General features: G+C 34.2%; 1 non-coding gene across 1 annotated transcript; it reads right to left on the bottom strand.

Annotated features, from left to right (window-relative positions):
- Positions 1–13872: 13872 nt before the first annotated feature.
- On the bottom strand, positions 13873–14064 carry LOC136035910 (U2 spliceosomal RNA). The gene has a single exon (XR_010619557.1). It is a non-coding gene; the product is annotated as a U2 spliceosomal RNA (small nuclear RNA).
- Between the last annotated feature and the right edge of the window lie 1249 nt (positions 14065–15313).

Here is a 15313-nt window from a genome sequence, read left to right as displayed (position 1 = left end):
GGAATAAGCTACTGAACATTATCAACATGATTTTTGAAAAAAGAGGAAGTACCCAATGATTTCAGGATAACCTTAATTAAACCACTGTATAAAAAAGGTGACAAGAGTGAGTGTCGTAATTATCGAGGCATTAGTCTGGTCTCTGTAGGTAGCAAATTACTGAGTAATATGATACTTTTTAGACTGAGAGATGCTGTAGACAAATTTTTAAGGGAAGAACAATGCGGTTTTAAAAAAGGTAGAGGATGTGCCGACCAAGTTTTCACTCTTAGGTTAATGATTGAGAAGTCCCTTCGTTGTCAAACATGTTTGGTCCTCAGTTTTATCGATTATGAGCAAGCTTTCGATTCTGTTGATAGAAGAGCGTTGACAAAGGTCTTATCGTTATATGGTATACCAGAAAAATACATTAAAGTGATTTATGCTATGTACGAGAATAATACCGCTGCGGTTAAGGTAGGAAATGCGGTTAGCAACTGGTTTTCTATTAAATCAGGAGTTAAGCAGGGTTGTGTTCTATCCCCCTTTATTTGGATCATTTTGATGGACTTCGTCTTAAGGAGAACAGGAAAGGCAATTGGAGACCACGGATTCAAATGGGGAGGAAAACCGCTCCTGGACTTAGATTATGCTGATGATTTAAGCATATTAGATGAAAGTGTGATCAAAATAAATGAAGTTTTAGAGGTTTTGCGAGTTCAGGGTGCTAAAATAGGCTTGAAAATTAATGTTAAGAAGACTAAGTCACTAAGGGTAGGAATAAGTGAAGATGAACAGGTGACATTGGGTAACGAAAAGATTGATCAGGTTGGGAGCTTCAGTTACCTTGGTAGTATTATTAGTAAAGATGGTGGGAGCAGTGAAGATGTTAAAAGTAGAATAGCTAAGGTTCAGGTTGTTTTTTCATAGTTAAAAAAAGTTTGGAAGAATAGAAAGATTAGTCTGCAAACCAAGATTAGAATATTGGAAGCTACAGTGACGATAGTGGTCAAATATTGTTCTGAAGCATGGGCGCTCCGAAAAGCAGATGCAAATTTACTAGATGTTTTCCAGAGAAATTGCCTACGGATTGTTCTGGGTACCCGGCTGACTGACCGTATTTCAAACAGTAGGCTGTAAGAAAAATGTGGTTCAATCCCGCTTTCTAGGGCTATAATGAAAGAAAGGTTGAGATGGCTAGGCCACGTTCTACGGATGAAGGATGACAGATTACCGAAGATTGTCCTTTGGCCAACCGTCTGGGGCTACACGGAAAGCAGGTCGTCCTTGTCTGGGTTGGGGGGATGTCATAAATAAAGATTTAAAAGAAATGGGAACTTCCTGGGAGGGTGTAAAGAGGAAGGCTTTAAATAGATTAGGTTGGAGGAGGAGCGTGCGTAGCTGTGTTGGCCTCAGGCGCCTTGGTGCTGCAGTGATTTATTATTATTATTATTATTAGTTGTAGTATTAGGGATTTTTTCAACATTTATCTAGTCAAAAAATTCAAAACAGACAATTCGTATGGTTTCATTTTGCTGCAATGAGAACACTTCCTAAATTTTCTAAATATAAGGGTAATAAACATTAACGAGGATTACTGACTATGTTCTACCAGTGACAGAGTCTAGTATTGTTAATGCAATAAACGAATAAAAAAGAAATGTTGGATTTTACTATTTGTTGAGAAAGAGGAGGATTACTGATTTATTACAAACCCGTCAGGGAACATAGTCTTTAAAGTCACTGTAACTGCTGAAATTTGATGCGAACATAATTTAAAGCACCAAATTGGAGGTTTTACCAACTTATATCTTATCAGAAATATAATTATAGGCAATTGAATCTGTCACAATAATTCACTGCAATATTTAGAATACATTTGTTGTCAGCATGAGACCTTTAGGGGAAGAGGGGGCCTCAGCCATTTTTGAAGCAGAACTGAAGCTATGGAAGCAGTAGTCTAACAGAAAGGATTTGAAATCTAAGAGAGAATAAAACATGCATAGTGCGTGTTGAATCCTTTGGAGGAATAAATAATTCATTTATTTGGTGGAAAAACAAATGATATTTCCTAAGATCCTTTGACATTGAAAGTGTCATTTTCAGTGCTTTTTTCACCCTGATAAGGTGGAAAAAGCGAGTAGGGGCAATAATTTTGTCGAGATTTCCTATTACACGCAAAGATTGAAATACGCTTCTGTTTCTTGAGAAACAGAATTTTCTATTTTCTATTTCTTGAGAACTGATTTTCTACAAATTTGTCAAGAGAAAACTGTCTGTCAAGAGCATCATCAGGAACTTTTTAAAATGTTTCGTGTAAGAAAATTCAAAATAAGAAACATGTTTATCGACATACCAAGTTTTATAGTAACCTAATTAGTATATATTTTTCAACATGAGACCTCTGAAGGGAGGAGGAGGGATTCAACCTCCTCCCATTTCATACATGAGATTTTAAACCTAACATCGAAAGCATGTATAAATTTGCTGAAAGAAATCCAATGAGCAAAAGATGTGTTTATTTGACAGACATCAACAATTTAACCCAGGATCAACTGGCTTTGAAAGTGAAAAACTTATTGATTTTATCTTATCGTTATGAAAAAACATGGATTTATCAAGAAGTTAGTACTACTTAGAATGTTAAATAATGCTACAGAAACTCCAATAGGGCCCACTCTAGCTTGCCTTAGTACAGTTGAAGCTTATCAGGTTATGGCTGAGTTGAATTAATAAAGCTTACTCCTGCTGTTTTGGGACACAACAAGTTGGGTTTGGGTTTCCAGTAGGGTGGGTTTTATTTTGGCTGGGTTTCAAATGGGTTTAAAACTCGTCAGACAATCCTGCAGTGCCTGCCACTCTGGTGAAAGCAGATTAAAATTTTAGGAAGAATACGATCCGGTATTTTTCTGCATAAAGACTTTGAGATACAATGTGGGGGAGGTAACCTATGTCATATTTTGGTTTGGACTGGGTATGACTAAAAAAAATGACCAGAAATTAATTTTAAAAAACAAAAAAAACTAGTTTTCGTAACTGAAAGGAAGGCGCAGCATCCCCCCGCTCATTGCACTAAAGTTTTTCTTTTTGGACATTTTACCAGAAAAAGAAGCATCGAATATCTCTGCAAGAATAAGCAAAAATAAAAAAATTATCTATATTGGTATTAATGAGGACTCCCTTTCGAATAATTGACCTGACTGCTGCCCATTAGAAAAATCTTAGTTTCCACAATTTTTAGCTACTTGCAACTATGGCCAAATTCTTCAGTCCTTTTCCTGATTAAAAGGTACAAATAGAATACCTTAGTTCTATCTCCATTAGAAATTAAATAAATATTAATTTAAGTCTACAAATTAGAAATTAAATAAATATTAATTTAAGTCTACAAAAGAACTGCTCATTACTGGCCACCAACACTGCAATCGCTAGTAACATTTGATAGGCAACTCTTATGTTTGCCAAAACCCCTTTATCTAAGTATTGCACAATGAATTTTAATAAAGTTAAAATCAATTGAATTAGATCTTGCAACTTATATTTTCAAGGAATGGGGATGAAGGTATAAGAAAAATTAAAATTTTGAATTATCCTTGCTTTTACTTGCTGCCAGCAGCGCCATCTATTTTGTTATAAAATTCAAAAGTTGCAAAAGGATTACAACCGTATAATTATTTATTTGAAATTTTGAACCCCTAAAATTTATAAGCCAGGGAAAGTGCCCCTTTTGTGCTCCCTTTAAAAGTGCCTCTGTATTTTAGTAACATGCGAGGAATAGACATTTCTTCAAGACTAGTTATAAGCATGATTTAACTTGATAACCAATGTCTATAATGCAAATCAATGCACAGAACTTTCCTCACACATCTGCTGCTGCAGTTCATAAAATAAACTAAAAAAATTCAAATACTCTGTAGTACCCTTTCTGACGCCTCAAATTACCATAAAAAACAAATAATAAGTCCGAACTCATTATATGAATATACGCATTCCTCGGTTTTATTTCTATTTATTAATCATATTATCATTACTACTTTACAGTTTTTGTTCATCGATAAATAAAGGAGAACTTAGACCTTGAAGTCGCCCCAATCGGAGCTATAAGCATATTGTTGCAGGAGTATTGTTAGTGGGGCAGTCAGTTTTTCTCCCTTTTTTTGAGAACTAAAGACGGGTTGGCGGAGGTATCTACTATTATTATTTTCACTTCTTTTTTGTCTACGGGCTGATATTACCCTATTTTTATCTGCTATTTAGCTTTATTCTTCATTTAATATTATTTGTTCTGGTTCGTCATATGCCATTTTTAGCCAGTGTGGACTTAGAATGTATTTTTGTCAATCTTACTGAAAAAATTTGGCCAATGTTGTTTTTGATTTTTCAATTGCATTGGAAAAACATACGAATCATATTTGTCAGTTTAATTTCTTGCCAGTTTGCCGAAGGAGTCAAACTTTTCCTCCTTCTTTGCGTTTCAATCTACATTTAGGCCCACAATCTGAAGGCCCGTTTATTCAGAGAACGGGATTCAAAACTAACACAAATTAAAAAAAAAAAAACCTAAATTCAAAAGACACCTCCTTAGTAATAAAATATTTGATTTCAAATCTTTACTTTATCGCAATTGATCCGCGCCATATTTCTAACCTAAATCTAAGTATCTGACAATATTTCTTATTGAGCCAATAGTCCTTATCGAGCCAATAGTCCTAGAATACTGGGAGAGGGCTCATTTGAACGGGAATTAAAAGTTCTAGTGACCTTTTTAAATGACCAAAAAGATCGAAGAGCAGCTGACTCCTCTCCTATGCCCCCTTTTCCCCAAAATCGTTCGATCCAAATTTCGAGATAGCCAATTTGCTCTGAATATTTGAAAAGACCCAAAACTGTGCCTTTGGACATAAGATGATCCCTTCCTAGTGCTTCCAGATAGGTCTTTAAGTTAAAAAATTTCCCCATTATGTACATACAGTGTATATTCGCATACATATTTTTTTCGGGAGGGGGGGGGACTTTGTGTTGGGGGTGGGCTTCCATGTGGACCATTTTATGTCTGGAGGCAAATTCTCGAGGGTGATTATTACAGGGGAAATTTTACACTGGCGGTTTAGTTCAATTTTCCCCTCAAAATTTTAAATGTAGTAGTGTGGTAGTAGTAGTAGTAGTGGTAGCTGTAGTAGTGGTGTTAGTTGCAGCAGTAGTAAACTGTAGATAAATAAAGACAGTATAGTCAAACTCAATAATTGTTGGCTACTACATTCTCTGTGCGTTCAAACAGCTATTTTGGCAGAAACTTTCTCAAAATGCCTTTGAAACTAGTTTCTATGCAAATTCCTTCTATTCGAAGTGCCCAGGTCTAAAAAAAATAAATGATACATTATGCCAACATCACTCTTTACTTAAGCAACATTATTGCACTGCCTATGAAAATACTGACGAAGAAATAAAAATTGACCCCACCGATAAATACACAAAGCAATTGAGAAGACAACTAGAAACTTTAAAAGATAATAGACTAATTGCTCCTCAAATATAAAGAAAAGTCTACCCCAAAGGTTTTTTCATTTATTTTTGGAGGGGTTCGAGCGGTGTTAAATAAATGAAGTAATACCTATAGCATCTTGGGGTTTGAGTAAAATAATAAATTTGACGAAAATGATTGCTAATTAAGGTCCGTTAACTCCAGGGAATGGAACTATTTTAAAGAAGGTTAATGTCCTATCGGAAATAAAACTGTGTTCGGAAAGAGTTCAGGAATTGAACTCCTTCACAAAGGGACACTGCCTTGTTAGAAATTGAACCGTATATTGGAACTCAACTATTGAACAAAAACGAAATTTCTAACTTTGCCAGAGAAGGATGGTCACAAAAGTCACCATACAAAGTTTGCATTGCAAGCCATTCTAATAAAAGCAAATAAAGTCTACCTTCATTGTCCGCGAAAATGAACTTTGCATGCAGTAAAATGTTGCGAAGAACATAGAATGCTCAAAGCACAAATTCCAGTTTTTTCAGTAAAAATAACACAAAAAGTATTTTCTAAATTCAGGGAGGGGGGCGGGTTGTAAATTCGAAAATTGTGGGTCCATTTGTAAAACCAAAAACGTTGATCCAATTATTAATGAGCACACCTCTTCATTTATTTGCCTTTTTAGAGGCACTCTTACTTTGTAGAGTCACGATAAATAGCGGTAATGTATTCAGTTTCAAACTGATGAATTTTATGTTCATAGTTTTATATAAAAACCTTATTCAGTCTTTCTTCTTTCTCTGTACCTCTTTCCGCCTCTCTCTCTCTCCCCATTTATCGGCTTGTTAGTTTTGAGAATCAGGGCTAAAAAAACCCTCTTATTTGGCGAAAATTATCACGTAAAATCTTCTGAATTACCGCAGTGGGGACGTGGTCAAATGCAGGACAACAAATTGTAAGTTTTAGGTACGTTAAGAGTACGTTGTTTAAGCCAAATTTGCAAAGTCACCTGGAAAAAAGAAAAGCAAATATAACTGTGTAATTTATAAGGCACAAGTTCATGCGCGAAACTCCCACAAAAATATGTGCACTGTAGGAAAATTAAAGGAAACTGGCGACAAAGTCGTACAAATATTGAAATATTTGAGGGAATATATTACCGAAATTTCCCCAAATTTGCATTTCCTATTATGTCACTGACACGCTTAAACATCGCTTCTACATTGTTACCATTTCAGATATAACTGCCAAAAACTATTTTAAAGTATTCCTCAAGGAGAGAATTAGCTAAAACAACGTATGGTCAATCACGATTTGATCCTCTTATTCTAGGCTACAATGCCATGTTGATACCCCCTCTAAGAACAAGTTAGCAGCTACTTTTGGGGATTATCTGAGAAGCATCAGCATCACATACTACGTATAGTCGTGAATGATGATACTATGTTGATTATTTATCGGAGGGACATAGATGATTAAAACTGTAATTTTTATCAAACCTTTCCCCTTTTTATTTTTCTCATGTCTTTGAAAAATTTGAAAATTCGCTGCTATTTCCACAAACATTTTTTTTTATAGGATCCTTGAATTATTAAAATAGTGAAGTAAACAACTACGTCAATTAATTTTTAAGACCTTCATGAGTTTCATGTTAAGAAATATTAGTTTTAAAGATTCAAACTCTTTCCTTAACTTTAATTTAAAAAAATAATTACTAGAAAATGAAAAATAAAAAAACAAAATAAATTTGTGCAACAAAAAAAAAAAAAATTTTAGAATATAGCAAATAACAGTCTAATCTTCTAGCCTACTAGCTATACACAGTCCATTAGTACCTAGTACCACAGATGGCTAGCTATCTTTGAATTGTGTTTCTTATTCATCGAACATACAGCTTTCTCAAAGAATCAGTCTAGAATTCCGTGACCATGGAGATAGTTGGAGATATTTTGCGAACCTGAAGAATACTGATTCATCTTTGTTAAATTAGAATTTGGGTGTATTTTGTTTGACTCAGTCTCGTACATTATTTTTAATGATTTTTGTTGTGTTAGGAAGAGTCAGAAACTCGATTAGAGACAGAATGCAGAGTGTGAACTCTGCTTCATTATTCCGATGCAGATTGGGCGTCGTAAAAGCGTCAAAGACTCTTTCGGGAAAGTGAGTTCACACTCTAAATAGGTGTAGGGTGATTCAAGCCTCGGAAAGGAATCAGTTTGAACTGTCACCACCAGAACTAGGGGCCCTATAGACGCTTTCAGTTACTGGGTTAAAGGATAAAGCGTTTAGAGCTTAATTTGAAGTTTTTGGTGGCGAACATAGAAAATGATTGAGTTGCATTAGAGTTCACTGAGCAGCTTGAATAGGAAATTATGACTGAGCGTAATCTGTTCACAAATGAATTATTGCTTGAATCTATTAATCTGTTTAATTGTGCTATATCTGGCCTGGCTTGTAGTATTTCATATGTTAAGGTGATAACTAGAGCAAGCATTTGAATACCTCTTGCAGCCCGATGAATTGAAACCGAGGCAACTTAGCAATGAAGATCTTAATTTTTTTAGTGCTAGAGGGTTTTCCTCAAATGCCCCTATTAGTCATTGTCCCTTACTCAAACTTCCAAAGTTGGATAAGTAAATAGATAGACACAGGTTGAAGTAAACACTACTCTTTTCACGTATTCTGCAGTCTCCCTAGGTGCCTAAAAAATGGGCTTGGGGGAAAGGAAAGAACGGAGTATGTATTCATCTTTGGTCCAATAAAGTACAAATTTTATGCTATTTCTGAGGATATCTTGAAACTTTTGTATCAAAAGACCCCTTGTTATTGCATTCCTTTTCAAAATACGTTGCAGCACCCTGTGAAATTGTTAATACAACTTCCCTCCTCCTGGAAATATTTATGCAGGGCCACGCAATTTTGAATGAATATTGATAGTTTGTTCTGATTTCATGCCTTAGCATTCCTATATTTCCATCTGAATTAGCTATGCATGTGGCAAAATATTACTACTAACTCATTGCAGTCGAAAGCCACTTGTGGCCAACAAAGCTGCACGTGCCAAAAACTATCCATAAGCAATTCCAATGGAAAACAGACAAAATCAATTATTAAATATGTGACAAATGATGTAAAATTTATAATTTCATGCTCAGCTAACCACGTAATCATTCTCATTCAGCAGTGCTCGATTTCAATTGAAGCCTAGAGTATCGCCTAAATGAGTTTTTTTTCTTTAATAATTGTTCCTTTCCTCTTTGAAAAAAATAATAAAACCCTGGCAACAATTTGCCATGTGCAAGGGATTAACTTATGCTGTTTATTTTTAATGGAGATGGGGCGAAAGTATTATATTTGTACGATTTAATCAGGAGAAGAATTAAGAGTATGGCCGTAGTTGCAAATAGCTAAAAAATGTGAAGCTAAGCTTTTTCTAATGGGTAGCAGTCAGGTCAATTATTCGAAAGGGAGTCCTTTTTAACACCAAGATAGATAATTTTATATTTTTTACTTATTCTTGCTGGGGTATTTGAAGCGTCTTATTCTGATAAAGTGGCCAAAAAAACAAAAGGGCAATTTTCAGACTTTCAGTTATGAAAACTAGTCTTTTTTTATATTAATTTCTGGTCGTTTTTTTTTAATCATACCCAGTCCAAAATAAAAGATAATTCTAAATCTTCTATCTGTTAAATGTCCTTGTCTTGTTCCATTTTTTTTTTTTTTTTTTTTTTTTTTTTTTTTTTTTTTTTTTCTTGTATATATTTTATAAAAGTGTTTTATTCTTGTTCTCTGTGGCCCATTACAAGCAAAGCTTCTTGGGCCTATTAACTGATTTACTTTTGTAATACTTTTTCTTTTAGTATTAATAAATTGATTGATTGATTGACTACCTTCCCCATAATATATTCGAAATGGTCATGACAAACAGAGTGGATCTTACTCTTCGTAAAGTTTTAAGCTACTTTTCACCAGAGAGGCAGGCAGTGCAGGAGTGTTTGACGAGTTTGATACATGCCCCACCCCATTGGAAATCCAAACCCGACTTGTTGTTTCTCAAAACAACAGCAATAAGATTTATTAATTTAACTTAGCCATAACCTGATAAACTTCAATACTACTAAGATAAGCTAGAGTTGGCCCTATTGGAGTTTCTGTAGCATTATTTAATGTTCTAAGTAGTACTAACTTCTAGACAAATCCATGTTTTCAATAATGATAAGGGAAAATCAATCAGTTTTCTACTTTCAAAGCCAGTTGATTCTGGGTAAAATTGTTTGTTTTTCTGTCAAATAAATACATCTTTTGCTCAACGGACTTCTTTCAGCAAATTTATGCATGCTTTCGAGGTTAGGTTTTAAATCTCATGTATGAGATGGGATATGGTTGACTGAGGAGGTTGAATCCCTCCTCCTCCACTCAGATGTCTCATGTTGAAAAAATATATACTAATTAGGTTACTATGAAACTTGGCATGTTGATAAACGTGTTTCTTATTTTGAATTTTTTTATACGAAAAATTTTGAAAAGTTCCTGATTATGCTCTTGACAGACATTTTTCTCTATATAGAAAATAGAGAAATATATAGAAAATAGAAAATTCTATTTCTCAAGAAACAGAAGCGATCAAGAGATTTATTTTAATCTTTGCGTGTAATAGCAAATCTCGACAGCAATTACTGCCCCTACTCGCTTTTTCTACTCTATCAGGGCGAAAAAAGCACTGACAACTACACTTTCAATGTCAAAGGATCTTAAGAAATGTTATTTGTTTTTCCACCAAATAAATGACTTTTATTCCTCCAGTATGTTCAACACACATTATGCATGTTTTATTCTTTCTTAGATTTCAAATCATTTTTGTTAGACTACTGCTTCCATAGCTTCAATTCTTCTTCAAAATGGCTGAGGCCCCCTCTTCCCCTAAAGGTCTCATGTTGACAACAGACGTATTCTAAATATTGTAGTGAATAATTGTGACAGATTCAATTGCCTACTTTTATATTTCTGACAAGATAAATGTTGATAAGGCCACCAACTTGGCGCTTTAAATTACGCGTTTGAGTAATTACTGTGACCATAAAGACTGTGTTCCCTGACTGGTTTGCATAAAATTAGTCATTCCCCATCCTTCTCAACAAATAGTAAAATTTAAGGTTTCTTTTTTATTCACTTGCGGCATTAACAGTACTTGACTCTGTCACTGGTAGAATATAGGGTAAAGATCCATCCTAAATATCTATTATCCCTATTTTTAGAAAGACCGAGAAAGTATTTTTATAACAGTAAAAAGAACCATAAGAATTGTTTGTTTTGAATTTTTTTGGTGAGATAACTGTTGAAAAAATCCCCAATTTACGGCTATATTTTGCGTATTTGTGTAGCTGCTGTGACTTTTAAGACTTTTCCCTGACATGTTTGCGTGAAATCAATAAGGCCCCACTCATTAAACTGTATAATTCAAAATTTCTTTTAATTTATGTTTGATATTGACAATTCTGTATTTTGTAATAAGCTGAAATGTGGGTCAATGCTGTTCATAGAAGTAACTTGATACCCTAAAATCTGCCATTAGCTGTATCTTGTTTTTTACATTGGCATAAATATTTGCTTCTGGGTTTCAAACGTTATGACATTGTATTTCTAATTCCGCCATGGGGACGGCCGAGGGGAAAATCTCGACCAAAACATTTTAATTTTGTTCTTTTTTTTTCACTGGCGGTTTCCTCGTTTATCCTTAGTTGCTATTTTTGCCCTTTGTCCTAATTTAAACATTTCAGAATGTATGCCTTATATTCTTTTTATATATGCTTGCTGTGATAGGCAACTCATATCTACTATTAAGTTTCCATATACATAAAAGACAAATCGCAAAATCGTATCTTCTTTAGATAATTAAAACGGATTCTCCATTAAGCTATTCACCAATAACCAGGATTACTAATCATAGAAATAAAATACAGCATTAAACAATATGACTTTACAATGTTGATGATCGGTTTTTCTCATTGAATCCTTGTCGTTTTTCATTTGTTGAATCCTATGCTACTGTCTTGTTATGAGAATGTAGGGAGACTACGGACTGCGTTAATCATCATTATAGATGGCACTGAAGTATCTTTCAAATGCTAATAGTAGAGTTTGATCTTCATCTTGTCTATGCACGTTTAGCTATTAAATCTATAAAATAATACAAAGTAGACAACAAATCTCAAAGGTAAACCAGCAATTTGAGGCATTCGTAACAACAAGGCAGTTAAGGTAAATTCATCTTCCAAGACAATAGTTGCTTTTCGTTTAAAACCTTGAGCTAAAGAAGATTGACGCTTCTTTGAATTTCACTCTCCATAGTCTTTTCAGTTCAATTTCTCAAGCATTAGATTCTACAGTATTAGCTTTTTCCTCAGATTATTGTATCTTATGATATGATGAAACCTATATGATATTCACTGGCCTAACTGCTGGTACTAGACTTTTATACTTATCAAGAGTATTTGTAAAATAATTTCAGTCTTCCAGTAAGATCCAGTCTTGTTTTAATAGCAACTTTGAGATATATTATGCATGATCGTAGGGAAGGGGGGACAGGGGAGAGCAGCTGCCACCCCCAATAGAACTTCAAATTTACACTACATATTAACGAGAAATTTTCGTACGTTGGAATTGTTCTGTTGGATGTTACCTGGTAGATGGTTGAAAAAGCTAGAAATAAATAAAAATTTCCGAATATCGTTTCCGATATCAATATTTACGTTTCGATATTCAATAATTTTTTGGCCCAATATATAGGCAGGAGACTAGCCCAAGATCGGCAGGTTTTGACTTTTTTAACTCTCCAAAATTGAACCCAGCGATAAGAAGTTGCTGAGTATGCCAGAGCAAATATAACTCATTCAATATTATCAGTTTTGTCTCATTGGCATTCACCAAACTCCATCTCTCGAGTGTATATTATATAATACACTACACAAGTACCTAATTCTCTAAAATATAATTTGAATATACCAGCAGAGTAGTTTATATCAGTCAAGCTAAGCTAATTATCTCCGAGTTCACACAGAGATACCGGTTTTACAACATATCAAGAACAACAGCGTGCTCACTATAATACGTACCTTAGTTATTATTATCAACTGAACGTATTTTGATAGCTGCAGTGACAATATTTATGATAACTGGATTAATCCCGAAACTGAATTTTCTTTTTTTAGGGGCTTTTCACCATCCATCTTCCGGTATACCATTTCCAGGATAACATAGGTAAATCAATTTACGATCAAAAGTATAACAACATCGTCAAAAGTATTATGCAATTTATCTTTAAAGCCTTTAACAATCTTGTGCAACTAAAAGAAAGATTTCATGAATAAAAAAAATATTATTTGCAGCAGATAAAATGTTCCAGACTCTAAAGATACTTTGTGCGTTTTGTTTAATCCCTCAGCAAAGTTATGTGCATAATAAAATATTCATAGCCGAGTGAATTATTTTAACAAATTGAAAATCAGGATAAATAGCTGCAACCACTAAATTCTTGAAGAGCTCTAATCCAGAGGTGTTGATTATAATACCTCCCAACTGAACTGAAAAAATCACTGTTAAAGATATCTGCTACCTGTCGAAAAAAATAAATCAATCAGCGCACAAATCATTAGATCAATGACTAGACTCCACAATAATCGAAATACTTTTTTCTTAAATGTATGTTCGTTATGATTATATCAGGTTCGGCAAAAAAACACTTGTTGTTCTAAACAAAACTAAAACACATGTTTAGCATAAAAAATAGGTAAGATTATCGTTTGCCCACTACATGTGGAATAGAATGTATGATATGTTTTAATCAGGACCTCCCCTATAGTCAAAATAGAATTTCGTAGCGAAAATTTGTTTAAGCTTATGTTTTCTCTTTATGAGAAAAGAAAATCAGGGGTTTCTCGCTCTCTCATCAATACGACTGAAAAGTCGAAACTTTTAATTTCTAAGAGCCCAGTGGCCGTTCTACTGACTATACCAATTATTTTCTCGCCAAAAACCATTGGGGGCCTTAGCCATTACGAATATCAACAACTCGCCGCAGAACCAAGTCGTCTGAGGCCAAAAACAATCACTTCAGCAATTTTATCGAATATTGGTTCAATATGAAATTTCAGCAGTTTATAATTATGAACTATTTTCGATAAAGATGCATGAGAACTTTGATCCAGCTTGGGCACTTTAAATTAACTATGCCGAGTAGTCACTGGGTTTTTTACCTTTTAATTTTTGTAAATTATATACACTGGTTCTTCTTTTCGGATGAAAATAAAAAATTCCGAATATATTTAATGACTAGGTAACTACATGTATGTGCAGTTTCTCTTCAATTTGAATACCGTATAACGCATAGAATTGATTCGGATTCATGGACTTTGGTTTCCCCTCGAAAGGGGTGCACCGATCCCGGAGGTACTGCAATACCGGGCCAACGCGTGAAGGGAGCGGAGCAAGCCCCGACATCCCTCCGGTTTCCAAAAATCAGTTTAATATTCTGGGCCCCATGTAGGGGCCGTATCAGATATTAAGCTGATAAGAACAGATACTACACTTTGATCTTAGCCAAAAGGCCGAGAAGCGATAATTCGACAAAGATAGTCAAAGACTTTATAAGAATACGAATAACAAAGTTTGTCAAAAAATCAGTTTCGGTTGCAATGCTCAAATAATATTCAATTAATTTATTACTTTATCTTTAGATTTTTATAAACGGTATGAAACATTTTCCATAATATCAAAGTTTATCTCAAAATTTTAATGGTAAACGATAAACTTTCCAATCGAGACTTGGACAAAATTGTCATTCAAAAAGCGAAAATCAGAAAAGATGAGCCTTAAATCAGAGATATATTGTCGTGGCCCTTTAGCTGACAATGATCAGAACCAGGGAATGACGTTAATTCGCGGTAATTAAGGGGACGGAGGACAGATACAAGTATTTTTTTTTTTTTCAAAATCCAGAGAGAACAATTCTCTTGTTTTTTCACTTGCATTTACAAAAATACCCCAAAAACACAGCTTTATTTGCAATAAAAATTGTCAATCCACCAGTTGAAATCACTGGTATTGATCAAAAGCGTCAATTCATGGAAACTGGAGTTCAAGGCTGAATCCAGCAGGCTAATAACCTATTTTGTCCGACTCTTTAAAACGTAACGCAATGAATTTAAACAAGTTTCCGATGGGTTTTTATTTTTTATTTTTCAATCACTCCCTCCAAAATGATTTTCCAGACACAGCCCGGGGGAGATAAATCCATCCCTGGGCTTTATCAGATAAATGATTGCTTACTTTATTTTAAAACTATTTATCCTTTTCATTTGTCATTTACTTGATTAATTCTATAATTCCATCTTATTACTAACAATGTAGCCAGAAGACTGTCTTGAAGAATAGATGGCCTTCAAGCATAATTCCAGTTTTATCGTAGAATTTGAGTCTAAGCTTATTAAACAACTGTAAGGTTCGAACCATACAAAGTGGGGGGGGGGTAATTTACTATTGGGAAGGAGGTTGGCAACTGCCTCTTCCACACCTTGGTTTTCCCCTCCCCCAAGCCTCATTTTGCCCCCGTCCCCTTGAAATATAGTTTCTTCCAAAATCTTGTCAAAACTAACGTCAACCTAAAAATTCAAGCATGTACAATTTTTTTTTTTAAGTACATTTTTACCTTTATAGTACTATAAAATACTTTTATTTATGCCACTATAGAAAAGTAAATGATATACATATATATATATATATATATATATATATATATATATATATATATATATATATATATATATATATATATATATATATATATATATATATATATATTTATCTGCG

The sequence above is a fragment of the Artemia franciscana genome, chromosome 14, assembly GCF_032884065.1.
Source record: "Artemia franciscana chromosome 14, ASM3288406v1, whole genome shotgun sequence".
Lineage (NCBI taxonomy): Eukaryota > Metazoa > Arthropoda > Branchiopoda > Anostraca > Artemiidae > Artemia > Artemia franciscana.
Note: the sequence above shows the minus strand (reverse complement) of the source record. Positions and strands in the feature narration are given on the sequence as shown.